General features: G+C 46.5%; 1 pseudogene; it reads right to left on the bottom strand.

The window, feature by feature from the left end:
* Positions 1-1,662: 1,662 nt before the first annotated feature.
* On the bottom strand, positions 1,663-3,728 carry LOC101023984 (annotated as a pseudogene).
* Between the last annotated feature and the right edge of the window lie 7,006 nt (positions 3,729-10,734).

Here is a 10,734-nt window from a genome sequence, read left to right as displayed (position 1 = left end):
GGGATACAGTGTGCTATTTCAATACATGTATATGATCCATAATGATCAAATCAGGGTAATTAGCATACCTATCACCTCAAACATTTATCATTTCTTTTTTTTTTTTTTTTTGTGATGGAGTCTCATTCTGTCGCCCAGGCTGGAGTGCAGTGGCACGATCTCAGCTCACGGTAACCTCTACCTCCAGGGCTCAAGTGATTCTCCTGCCTCAGCCTCCCAAGTGGCTGGAATTATAGGCACTCACCACCATGCCCAGTTAATTTTTTTATGTTTAGTAGAGACGGGGTTTCACCATGTTGGCCAGGCTGGTCTTGAACTCTTGAACTCAGTGATCTGCCTGCCTCAGCCTCCCAAAGTGCTGGGATTACAGGCATGAGCCACCACGTCCAGCCCATTTATCATTTCTTTGTGCTGGGAACATTTAAAATCCACTCTTCTAGCAATTTTTAAATATACATTAAATTGTTAATTATAGTCATCCTAGGGTATTATAGAATGCGAGAGCTTATTCCTCCTATCTAGTTGTGATTTTGTATCCTTTAACCTCTCACTATCCCCCACCCTTCCCAGGCTTTAGTAGCTGCTATTCTACTTTCTACTTCTATGAACTCAACTTTTTTAGCTCCCACATATGAGTGAGAACATGTGGTATTTTTCTTCCTGTCCTTGGCTTATTTCACTTAACATAATGTCCTCCATGCTCATCCATATTGCTGTGAATGTCAAGATTTCATTCGTTTTTCTGGCTGAATAGTATTCCACTGTGTATGTATACCAGATTTTCTTTATCCATTCATCCATTGATAGACACTTAGATTGATTTCATATCTTTGTTATTGTCAATAGTGCTGCAATAAACATGGGAGTGCAGATATCTCTTCAGTATACTGATTTCCTTTCCTTTGGGTGTATACCCTGTAGTGGGACTGTGGGATCACATGTTAGTTCTATTTTCAGATTTTTGAGGAAACTTTATACTGGTTTTCATAATGGCTGTATTAATTTACATTTCCATGAATAGCATATAAGACATCTCCTTTCTCCACGTCCTCAGCCTTTGTTATATTTTGTCATTTTTATGGTAGTCATTCTAACTGGAATGGGATGATATCTCATCACCATTTTGATTTGCATTTTCCTGATGATTAGTGATGTCATACATTTTTTCATATACCTGTTGGCCATTTGTATGTCTTTGAGAGATATCTATTCAGCTCATTTGCCCATTTTGAAATAAGATTTTTTTTTTTTTTGCTGTTGAGTTATTTGATTGAGTTCCTTGTGTATTCTTGATGTTAGTCTTTTGTCAGATGGATAGTTTGCAAATATTTTCTCCCATTCTGCAGGCTGTCTCTTCACTCTGTTGCTTGTCTCCTTTGCTGTACAGAAGCTTTTTAGTTTGATCTAATTCCATTTGTCTGTTTTTTGCTTTTGTTGCCTGTGCATTTGAGGTCTCCATTAAATCTTTGCCCAGATCAATCCAATGTCCTGAAGTGTTTCCTATATGTTTTCTTCTAGTAGTTTTAGTCTTGTCTTTTCTTTCCTTCCTTCCTTCCTTCCTTCCTTCCTTCCTTCCTTCCTTCCTTCCTTCCTTCCTTCCTCTTTCTTTCTTTCTTTCTTTCTTTCTTTCTTTCTTTCTTTCTTTCTTTCTTTCTTTCTTTCTTTCTTTCTTTGCTCTTTCTGCATAGCTAGCTGAGGTTTTCTTTTGGAAAAAAAAATCGAATTGCTTTGTAGCTGGAGGCATCGCCAAGGGGGAGTACCCCAGCCAGTTAAGTCTCCCACCACAGGTGGGCTTTGGCTCCCCACAGGCTCTGGGGCAGCCACAGGAGGGATAGGTTGGGCGGGGCTGCCATGGTCGTTCACTTGGGCAGGATGTCAGAGGACTTGGACACCCAGCCTTCGCGGGTCTCCATCTTCTTCCACAACCATGGCTGAGGTGGGCTGGGTGTGGCTGGAAGGAGCTGGAGCCCCATGAAACCAAAGCTGGAGCCCAGGCCATAAGCTGAGGCTGGGGCTTGTGTTGCCCTTGTAGCCCGAGCTCAGACCATTGGCATAGCCACTGGTGGTCTTCGTATGGATACTCATGTTCTGCATCCCAGATGCCAGCCGGCTCTCCTCGCCCTCCAGCAGCTTCCTGTAAGTGGCGATCTCCATGTCCAGGGCCAGCTTGACGTTCATCAGCTCCTGGTGCTCAGGCAGCTGCTGTGCCATGTCCTGCTTGGCCCACTGCAGGGCAGCCTCCGGCTCGGACAGCTTGGCATTGGCGTCCTTAATGGCCAGCTCCCTGTGCTGCTTGGCATCTGCGATGGCAGCCTCCAGGGAAGCCCTCTGGCCTTTGAGGCCCTCAATCTCAGCCTGGAGCCAGCTGATGTTCTGGTTCATCTCCGAGATCTCAGTCTTTGTGTGCTGCAGGTCATCCCCATGCTTCCCAGCCAGCATCTGCAGCTCCTCATCCTTGATCTGGTGCATGCTGTCAACCTCAGCCCTGCTGCGGTTGGTGATCTCCTCGTACTGTGCCTTGACCTCAGCTATGATGCTGTCCATGTCCAGGGAGCGGCTGTTGTCCATGGACAGCGCCACAGACCTGTCCGAGATCTAGGACTGCAGCTCCTGGATCTCCTATTCATACAGCTGCCTGAAGAAGTTGATCTCATCAGTTAGTGCTTCCAGGCCAGACTCCAGCTCTACCTTGTTTATGTAAGCTTCAACCACATCCTTCTTGATGAGGACAAATTCATTCTCCATCTTTGTACGCTTATTGATCTCATCCTCGTACTTGTTCTTGAAGTCCCCCACCAGCCCCTGATTGTTGCCAAGCCCTGCCAACAGCTTCAGCGTCTCCTGGCCCAGAGTATCCAGCTGCTGCCAACGGTTGTTGATGTAGCTCTTGAACGTGTTGTCCACGTTGCTCCGAGCTGTATTGTGCTGCTGCAGGAGGCTCCACTTGGTCTCCAGCATCTTGTTCTGCTGCTCCAGGAACTGTACCTTGTCGATGAAGGAGGCAAACTTTTTGTTGAGGCTCTTGATCTGCTCCTTCTCCTGGGTGTGCGTGGTCTGGATGTTGGGGTCCACCTCCAGGTTAAGGGGGCTCAGCAGGCTCTGGCTGACTGTGACAGCAGTACTGCCTCCCATACCACTGGCCCCGCCACAGCCTCCGCCCAGGACACCCTGGGAGCTGCTGCTGCCCACTCAGGAGAAGCTCGAGGAGCTGATGTGGGCACTGGGCCCACTCGTGTAGGAGCAGCTGCTGAAGGCCTGGGGGTCAGAGATGGATACCTTATAGGGCTTCTAGGTCACCCTGATGGACATGGTGGAGGCAGGCAGGCTGAACCAGGCAGGGATTCAAGAAGGAGCAGAGAAACTGCTTCTAGTTCCCTTCTAGTAGTTTTCTAGTTTGGGGTCTTACATTTAAGTTTTTCATCAATTTGGATTTAATTTTTTAATGATGACAGATAAAGATCTAGTTTCATTTTTCTGCATATAGATATCCAGTTTTCCCCACACCCATTTATTAAAGAGACTGTCCTTTCCCCCAAAGGACATTATTGGCACCGTCGTGGAAAATCAGTTGACTATAAATAAGTGGATTTATTTCTGGGTTGTCTATTCGGTTCCATTGGTCTATGTGTCTGTTTTTATGCCAGTACCATGCGGTTTTGGTTATTATAGCTTTTTTTAGTACATTTTGAAGTCCATTTTTTTAGTACATTTAAAGCTGGAAGTGTGATGCCTCCAGCTTTATCCTTTTTGCTTAGGATTTATGTGGCTATTCAGTCTTTGTTAACCTGCTTTTTTTGTTGTTATAGATAGGGTCTCTGTAGCCTCCACCGCCCCCGCCCGCCACACTGTCCCCCCACCCCCGCCGCCCTGGGCTTAAGTGATCCACCCACCTCAACTTCCCAAGTAGCTGCGTCTACAGGCACGCCACCACACAGTGTTGATTTTTGTATTTTTTTGTAGAGACTGGGTGTTCCATGTTGCCCAGTCTGGTCTCGAACTCCTGGGCTCAAGCAATAAGCCTGCCTCAGCCCCCTAAATTGCTGGGATTACAGGTGTGAGCCATCACACCCAGCCTAACCTGCTATTTTTATTTGGTATTATATAATAAACATTTGCCCTATAATATTATAAAACTCTTGGTAAACATTTTCAATGTCTGAGATGTATTTTCTGCAATGCAATGCCATAGTTTTTAGGTTTTTGGTTTTTGTTGTTTTTTTTTTTTTTTTGAGGGGGGGTGGTCTCGTTCTATCACCCAGGCTGGAATGCAGTGGTGTGATCATGGCTCACTGCAGCCTTGACCTTCTGGGCTCAAGTGATCCTCCCACCTCAGCCTCCCAAGTAGCTGGAATCACAGGTGTGCAACAACACATCCAGCTAATTTTTTGATTTTTTTTTTTTTGAGACAAGGTCTTGCTACATTGACCAGGCTGGTCTCAAACTCCTGGGCTGAAGTGGTCTGCCTGCATCAGCCTCTCAAAGTGCTGGGATTACAGGTGGAAGAAGTAGTCTTGGACATTTAGGTTGTTTTCAGGATTTTTCTTTGACAAATAATACTGTTACAAATATCTTTGTACAGAATTGTTTCCCGTGATTCTTATTTCCTTGGGGTAGATTTTTCAGTCATGGAAATTCTGGACACAGCGTATGAACATTTTAAAATCTCTCAATAATCCCGTGATACTTATGGCCTGAGTGACTTCCTGAGATGGGTTTCTGGTGTGTCCAGTCGCAGTTATGGCCTCGTCCTTGCATCTGTGTGGAGATATGGGAGTTACAGAAGAAGAGAAGGTGGGCATGGAATGTTTTGAATCACATGGCTCTGGGGTTCTTACTAATCACATGGCTGTGGCCACATGGCCTCATCCTCCTGAGATTCATTTCCTCGTCTGTGTGATTGAGGTGATAATACTACCCTCAAGCAGTTTTGTGAGGACCAAGGCCAGTGAATGCGCAGCACACGGCTCAGGGCCGGGCACACAGAAGAGCACAGCAATTGTTTATCACGATAGCATGGCATCTCCTTGGTTGGGACTGGTATAAACGTTTGGCCTCTGGAAGTTGATGCTGCAGAGTGAGACCCACCAACCCAGGCATGTGTGTCCCTACATTGACCCAGCCAGGGCCCCCAGGATCCCTTCAGACAGATGGGCAGAAAGCAAAAACCAACACCAAGGTCCGAGACCAGAGAAGGTGAGCAAAGGGCTCTGAGGGCAGAACAGAGTGGGGAAGTGATCGTCAGGCTCCCTGGGAGAGGAAAAAACGGGGACTGGGAAGAAGCGGGAGGGAGAGAGCTTGGTTGCGGGGAGGAGGAGTGGACAGGAAAGGTCAAGATCAGAGGATGAAGTCCAAAGGGAAACGTTGGTTCAGTACCAGGACATAAGGTAAATCCAGTTACTAGGTGGCCAGAGGAATAGGCAGGAATGGATCCCAGGAAGTTCTGACACCCAATGCCTGATTCTATGACTAGCTCACTGTGTGACCCTGAACAAGAACCTCACCCTTACTGTGCACTGGTTTACTCATTTGCAGAAGTTCCTGGGTGTCCTTCCGTCTTGGACAACCTCTGGCCTGGCAGTGTCCTGAAGAGATTGATGATCCTCCATCTGGTCCTCCGCATAAGTTTAAAAATCTAGCAGCATAGTTCCTCTGCAGGAGACGGGAGACAAGTGTTGGTATAACTGAGTGTCTTGGAGCAATGGGAAGCCTTTTCCGGAGGATTATTGGAAGAAAATCCAGGGGAAGGAGGCTTGCTTAAAGAAAGTGACCACAGCCAGAGCAGAACAGGGTGTGGGTGAGAGGGGTGCAGAGGGGAGGGGGTGGGGTGGGAGGGGAGGCGGGGGTTGGACAGAGGGATCACAGGTGAGAGGAGTGCAGAGGTGGGAGGTGCCCAGTGGTGAGCCCCAAGGCAGGGCGAGAATTGTCCTGGGCTCCCTGCCATTCACACTGTCCCTTAATGAAGATTAGAAAATGTCGCCTGCTTTGGCTGATGAAGTCTCATGTTTATATCACTTGACTAGAAGAATAAGGTCTCATTTTCAGACTTCACTCATTCCCTTGGCTGGATACCCTTGTGTTTCAGGCTGGGTTCTGCAGAAGCAGAAACACTGAGACAGAATTTGGGGCACATGATGTTTATTAGCAGTCAACAGCTGTGAAAGGAGGGGGAAGCAGGCTTGGGCAGAGGGAAGTTGACCTGTGCTGCAGCTCAGCAAAGTCTCAGCTAAACCAGCAGTGTTCATCAAAGCTGTCCAGCATCAGGTCTAAGTGGATGGGCCTCTATACTCCTGCCACCATCAGTCACCAGACGTGGGCTAGCCCTGAAATGGCATAGCCTGAGGTGAGGTGGCCCTCAGCAGTGGCGGCAGGCTCTGCAGGAACTGAAAGCTGAGACTGTCTGATGACCTCTCTCCCTGCAGCTGAGCAGCAGGTCCTTCCTTGAAGGGGGAATCTGGGCTGCACATCTCCATGTCTGTCACACTTTAAGCAGTGAACCACCCTCTCAATTGTACATGGCAGAGAGACAAACTTTAGAAAATACAAACATATGCTTTGGACAGATGCTTTGATAAATGTGGATAGGGAAAATAAAACAAGTCATTGTGTTTGTATTAAAGGAGTCCCAATTAGGAGAGTCAGATTCTCTGAGTCCATTGCTTCCTGATTTTCTGGCCTGGCAGTTTTAAAATGTCTGGCTTGTCACATCTCACCACTTCCCTCCCCTCATGCTGTGCTAGCTCCTGGGCCTGGTAATATGCTTTCTGCTGCATGAAGGTGCTGCGTCATTCTTTCGTTCTGTTTAAAGCAAAGAGCATTGTTTCCCTTCTTTTCCTATTTCTGTGGGATTTGGCCATGAGGCCTTGAAGTCGGGAGTAGGAGGTAACCCGAAAGACATGGTACCTGAATCCTCAAGAGGAGGATGCATCTGGCTTCAAGGCCTTCAGTGCCCTGCTAGTGCTCTTAGCTTGAAGTCCAATCCCTCAGCCTGGGATGAAGTGCCTGATGAGCTGGGCTGCTTCTTCCCAGCCTGGCACAGAATGGGGGCTCAGCGAGTAAGAATGAGGAAAAATACCGGGCACAGTTGCTCACACCTGTAATCCCAGGACTTTGGGAGGCCAAGGCAGGTGGGTCACCTGAGGTCCGGAGTTTGAGACCAGCCTGACCAACACAGAGAAACCCCGTCTCTACTAAAAATTTAAAATTAGCCGGGAATGGTAGTATATTACATGCCTGTAGTCCCAACTACTTGGGAGGCTGAGGCAGGAGAATCGTGTGAACCCAGGAGGTAGAGATTGCGGTGAGCCAAGATTGCACCATTGCACTCCAGCCTGGGCAACAAGAATGAAACTGTCTCAAAAAAAAAAAAAAAAAAAAAAGGAAAAATGCTTATTTCTGTTAATATGATAATAATAAAAGGACACATGTTTCTCTAGGCTCCACCAAACCATAGGTACTCATAGCGGCTCAGTACCAGCAATAAGCTAAAGTTGCTTGGCTCATCTGTTCATACAAAACCTCAAGTGTCGGTCAGGCGCAGTGGCTCACACCTGTAATCCCAGCACGTTGGGAGGCCGAGGCAGGTGGATCACTTGAGGTCAGGATTTCAAGGCCAGCCTGGCCACCATGGTGAAACCCCGTCTCTACCAAAAATACAAAAATTTGCTGGGCGTGGTGGTGGGTGACTGTAGTCCCAGTTACTCAGGAGGCTGAGGCAGGACAATCACTTGATCCTGGGATGCAGAGGTTGCAGTGAGCTGAGATCGTGCCACTGCATTCTAGCCTGGGCGACAGAGTAAGACTCCATCTCAAACAAACAAAACAAACCAAGAAAATCCTCAACTGTCTCCTCAAGGTCTACTCCAAACAATTTCTAGGAAATAAGAGGTAAAGAATAATGAGTTAAGAGCCAGAGTTCTGGACTCACCACTGAAAGGAACCAGGGATCCTTGGAGAAAAGTTGATTTGAGAACGAGGGGCAGGTAACTTACAAGATGAGCCTGAACACTTGCGCCAGAAAGTAAAGAAGTGCTCAATAAATGATGGGGCCATAACAGAAGGAAAGAGAACCCACCCTAAGGGGCTTGCAATGGTCAAATCTGGGATAATTTGAGCATCATAATAAATAATAATAGTAACAGATTATAACTCATTGGATGACATAGAACTTACCAAACCCAGACTAATATAATTAAATGGATAAATAATTGGGAGAAGGGAAAATTCTTTCTTATGGTATAATAAATGTAGATGGAATGATGGAGTTGGAGAATCACCAATGGATGCTAAAACTAGTGGGCGAAGATGCAAAGAGAAACGTGATCTATGTATTTACATAGTCTCAAAGGATTTCCCCACAAGATTCTTACAGATGACTAAGGGAAAAACAGTAACTTTAAGGTGGAGAAAACTGGTGGACACTACCTTAATCAAGTGATCAGAGTTAACAACACCAATAGTGGGACAAATTGACATCACGTGCCTCCTGTTATGATGCACTGAGAAAGATGCAGCATCACATATGTGGTATCTTTTGCCAAAAACACATCATCTGAGTCTAATTATGAGGAAAGCACTTGACACAAACCCAAATTGAGAGGCTTTCTATAAAACAACTGGCCTGCAATCTTCCAAAGTGTCAAGGTCACGAAAGTCAAGGAGAGACTGGAGAACTGTCGCAGAATTAAGGAGACCAAGAGAAAAAAACACAAACTTTTAAAGGACATTACAATTAATGAAATTGAATTTGAATATGGAACGCAAATTAGAAAATAGCATTATATTGATGTTAAATTTCTTCTTTTTTTTTTTTTTTTGAGTCAGGGTCTCACTCTGTCACTCAGGCTGGAGTGCAGTGGCATGATCAGGGCTCACTGCAGCTTCCACCTCCCCAATTCAAGCAATCCTCCCACTTCAGCCTCCCGAGTAGCTGGGACTTCAGGTGCATGCCACCATGCCTGGCTAATTGCTTGTAGAGATAGGATTTTGCCATGTTGCCCAGGCTGGTCTCGAACTCCTGAGCTCAAGCAATCTACCCACCTCAGCTCCCAAAGTGTTGGGATTACAGGTGTGAGCCACCGCACCTGGCCGATGATAAATTTCTTAATTTCAAAAATTATACTGTGATTATATAAGAGAATTTTCTCATTCTTGGGAAATATATACTTGAAGAATTTAAGGGTGAAGGGATACCATGTCTGCAACTTACCCAACTAATAGAAAAAAAATCAATATGCATATATAAAAATAGAGAAACAATAATAAAGCAGTTGAGGTAAAATTTAAACAATCTGATGAATCTCGGTAAAATGGACAGGAGTTTTTGTACTCTTTTTCTCTAAATTTAAAATTATACCAAAATAAAAATTTACAAAAAAAAGACAAAAGGAACATGAGAAAGCCTGCCTTCTAGATGACCCGAGGAGGTGCTACAAGGACGGCGCTCCGGAGGCAGCTAGAGAGCAAGTGCCTGCACCTTGAGGGTGTGGGCTCTCATGGGGCTGGGAAGTCTGTTTGCTACTCTGGCTTCCAGCCACTCCTCAGCTTGGTTCTATGATTTGAAGTTCTGGGAATGAGGCTTTTCCAGCTGGGCAGACAGGGCTGTCAGGAGCAACACTGTCAGGTCTAAGGGTACAGTCATCACCCTGGTTGTGAGTCTACTGTGGGTGAACCTGGACTAAGGTGCCTTTTCATGCTATCAAACACTGGTATAGGCATGTATCTTCCTTCCTTCGGACAAGTTCTCAGTCACCCAGGCTAAAGTACAGTGGCGCAATTATACACAGCTCACCGCAACCACAACCTTCTAGGCCCAAGTGATCCTGTCACTTCTGCCTCCCAGGTAGCTGAGGCTACAGGCACATGCCATCATGCCCAGTTAATTTTTTTTTTTTTGGTAGAGACAGGGTCTTGCTTTGTCGCCCAGGCTGGTCTCGAGCTCCTGAGCTCAAGCGATCCGCCCACATCGGCCTCCCAAAGTGCTGGGATTACCAGCGTGAGCTACCAGGCCTGGTTAGAATCTGGTTTGAGCTTTAAACAAGTAACCTGCTTAAATATGTAGGCTTATCATTTCTGTTTTCCAGATGAGGTAACTGAGTCTCAGTGAGGTGAAGCTGGAGCTCTTCCAACTCTGAGTCCAGGGGTCATCCACCCCCGCCCCCCTACCCCAAGTTCCACTCCTTGGACAGTCTGGGGCTTCCCTGCTTGGAGCCTGGGCACATGCTGCTCCCTTTGCCTGCACACAGGCCTATCACGTGTCTCTGCCTGTGGATTTTCTGGCCCAGCCAAGACTAAAGTTGGGGTCTCCTGCCTCTGAATCCTAGGTTTTCAGGGATAATTAAACACCAGTTGGACTGAAATCAAGCTTTGCCTTACTGTGAACAAGTCGTTTCCCACCTGAATTAAAACCAACCCAATAGGAGAGAGGATGCTAGAAACACATTTTTGAAGCTGTTTTGAGAGATAGCTGCCATAATGGAAACAAAACAAGACAGGCTAGAAAAGGGGTAGGGGGTGGGAGATGGTTATGCCTTTCCTTGCCTGTCAGTGAGATCATTCTACTGGTCCCCCTCTGGGCCCTGCCACCCCCACTTATTGGGCCTCAGTTTCCCCATTTGTAAAATGACAAAGTAAGGCAATAGCAGGAATTCTGCCCCAAGGTGTGTGACTGACTCACGAAACTTAAAATCTATGCAGACTCCCTGGCCACCCCCAGTCAGTAGGCCAAGGTTGGGACTT

This window comes from Papio anubis, chromosome 7 (genome assembly GCF_008728515.1).
Source record: "Papio anubis isolate 15944 chromosome 7, Panubis1.0, whole genome shotgun sequence".
Taxonomy (NCBI): domain Eukaryota; kingdom Metazoa; phylum Chordata; class Mammalia; order Primates; family Cercopithecidae; genus Papio; species Papio anubis.
This window is presented reverse-complemented; position numbering and strand designations above follow the sequence as displayed.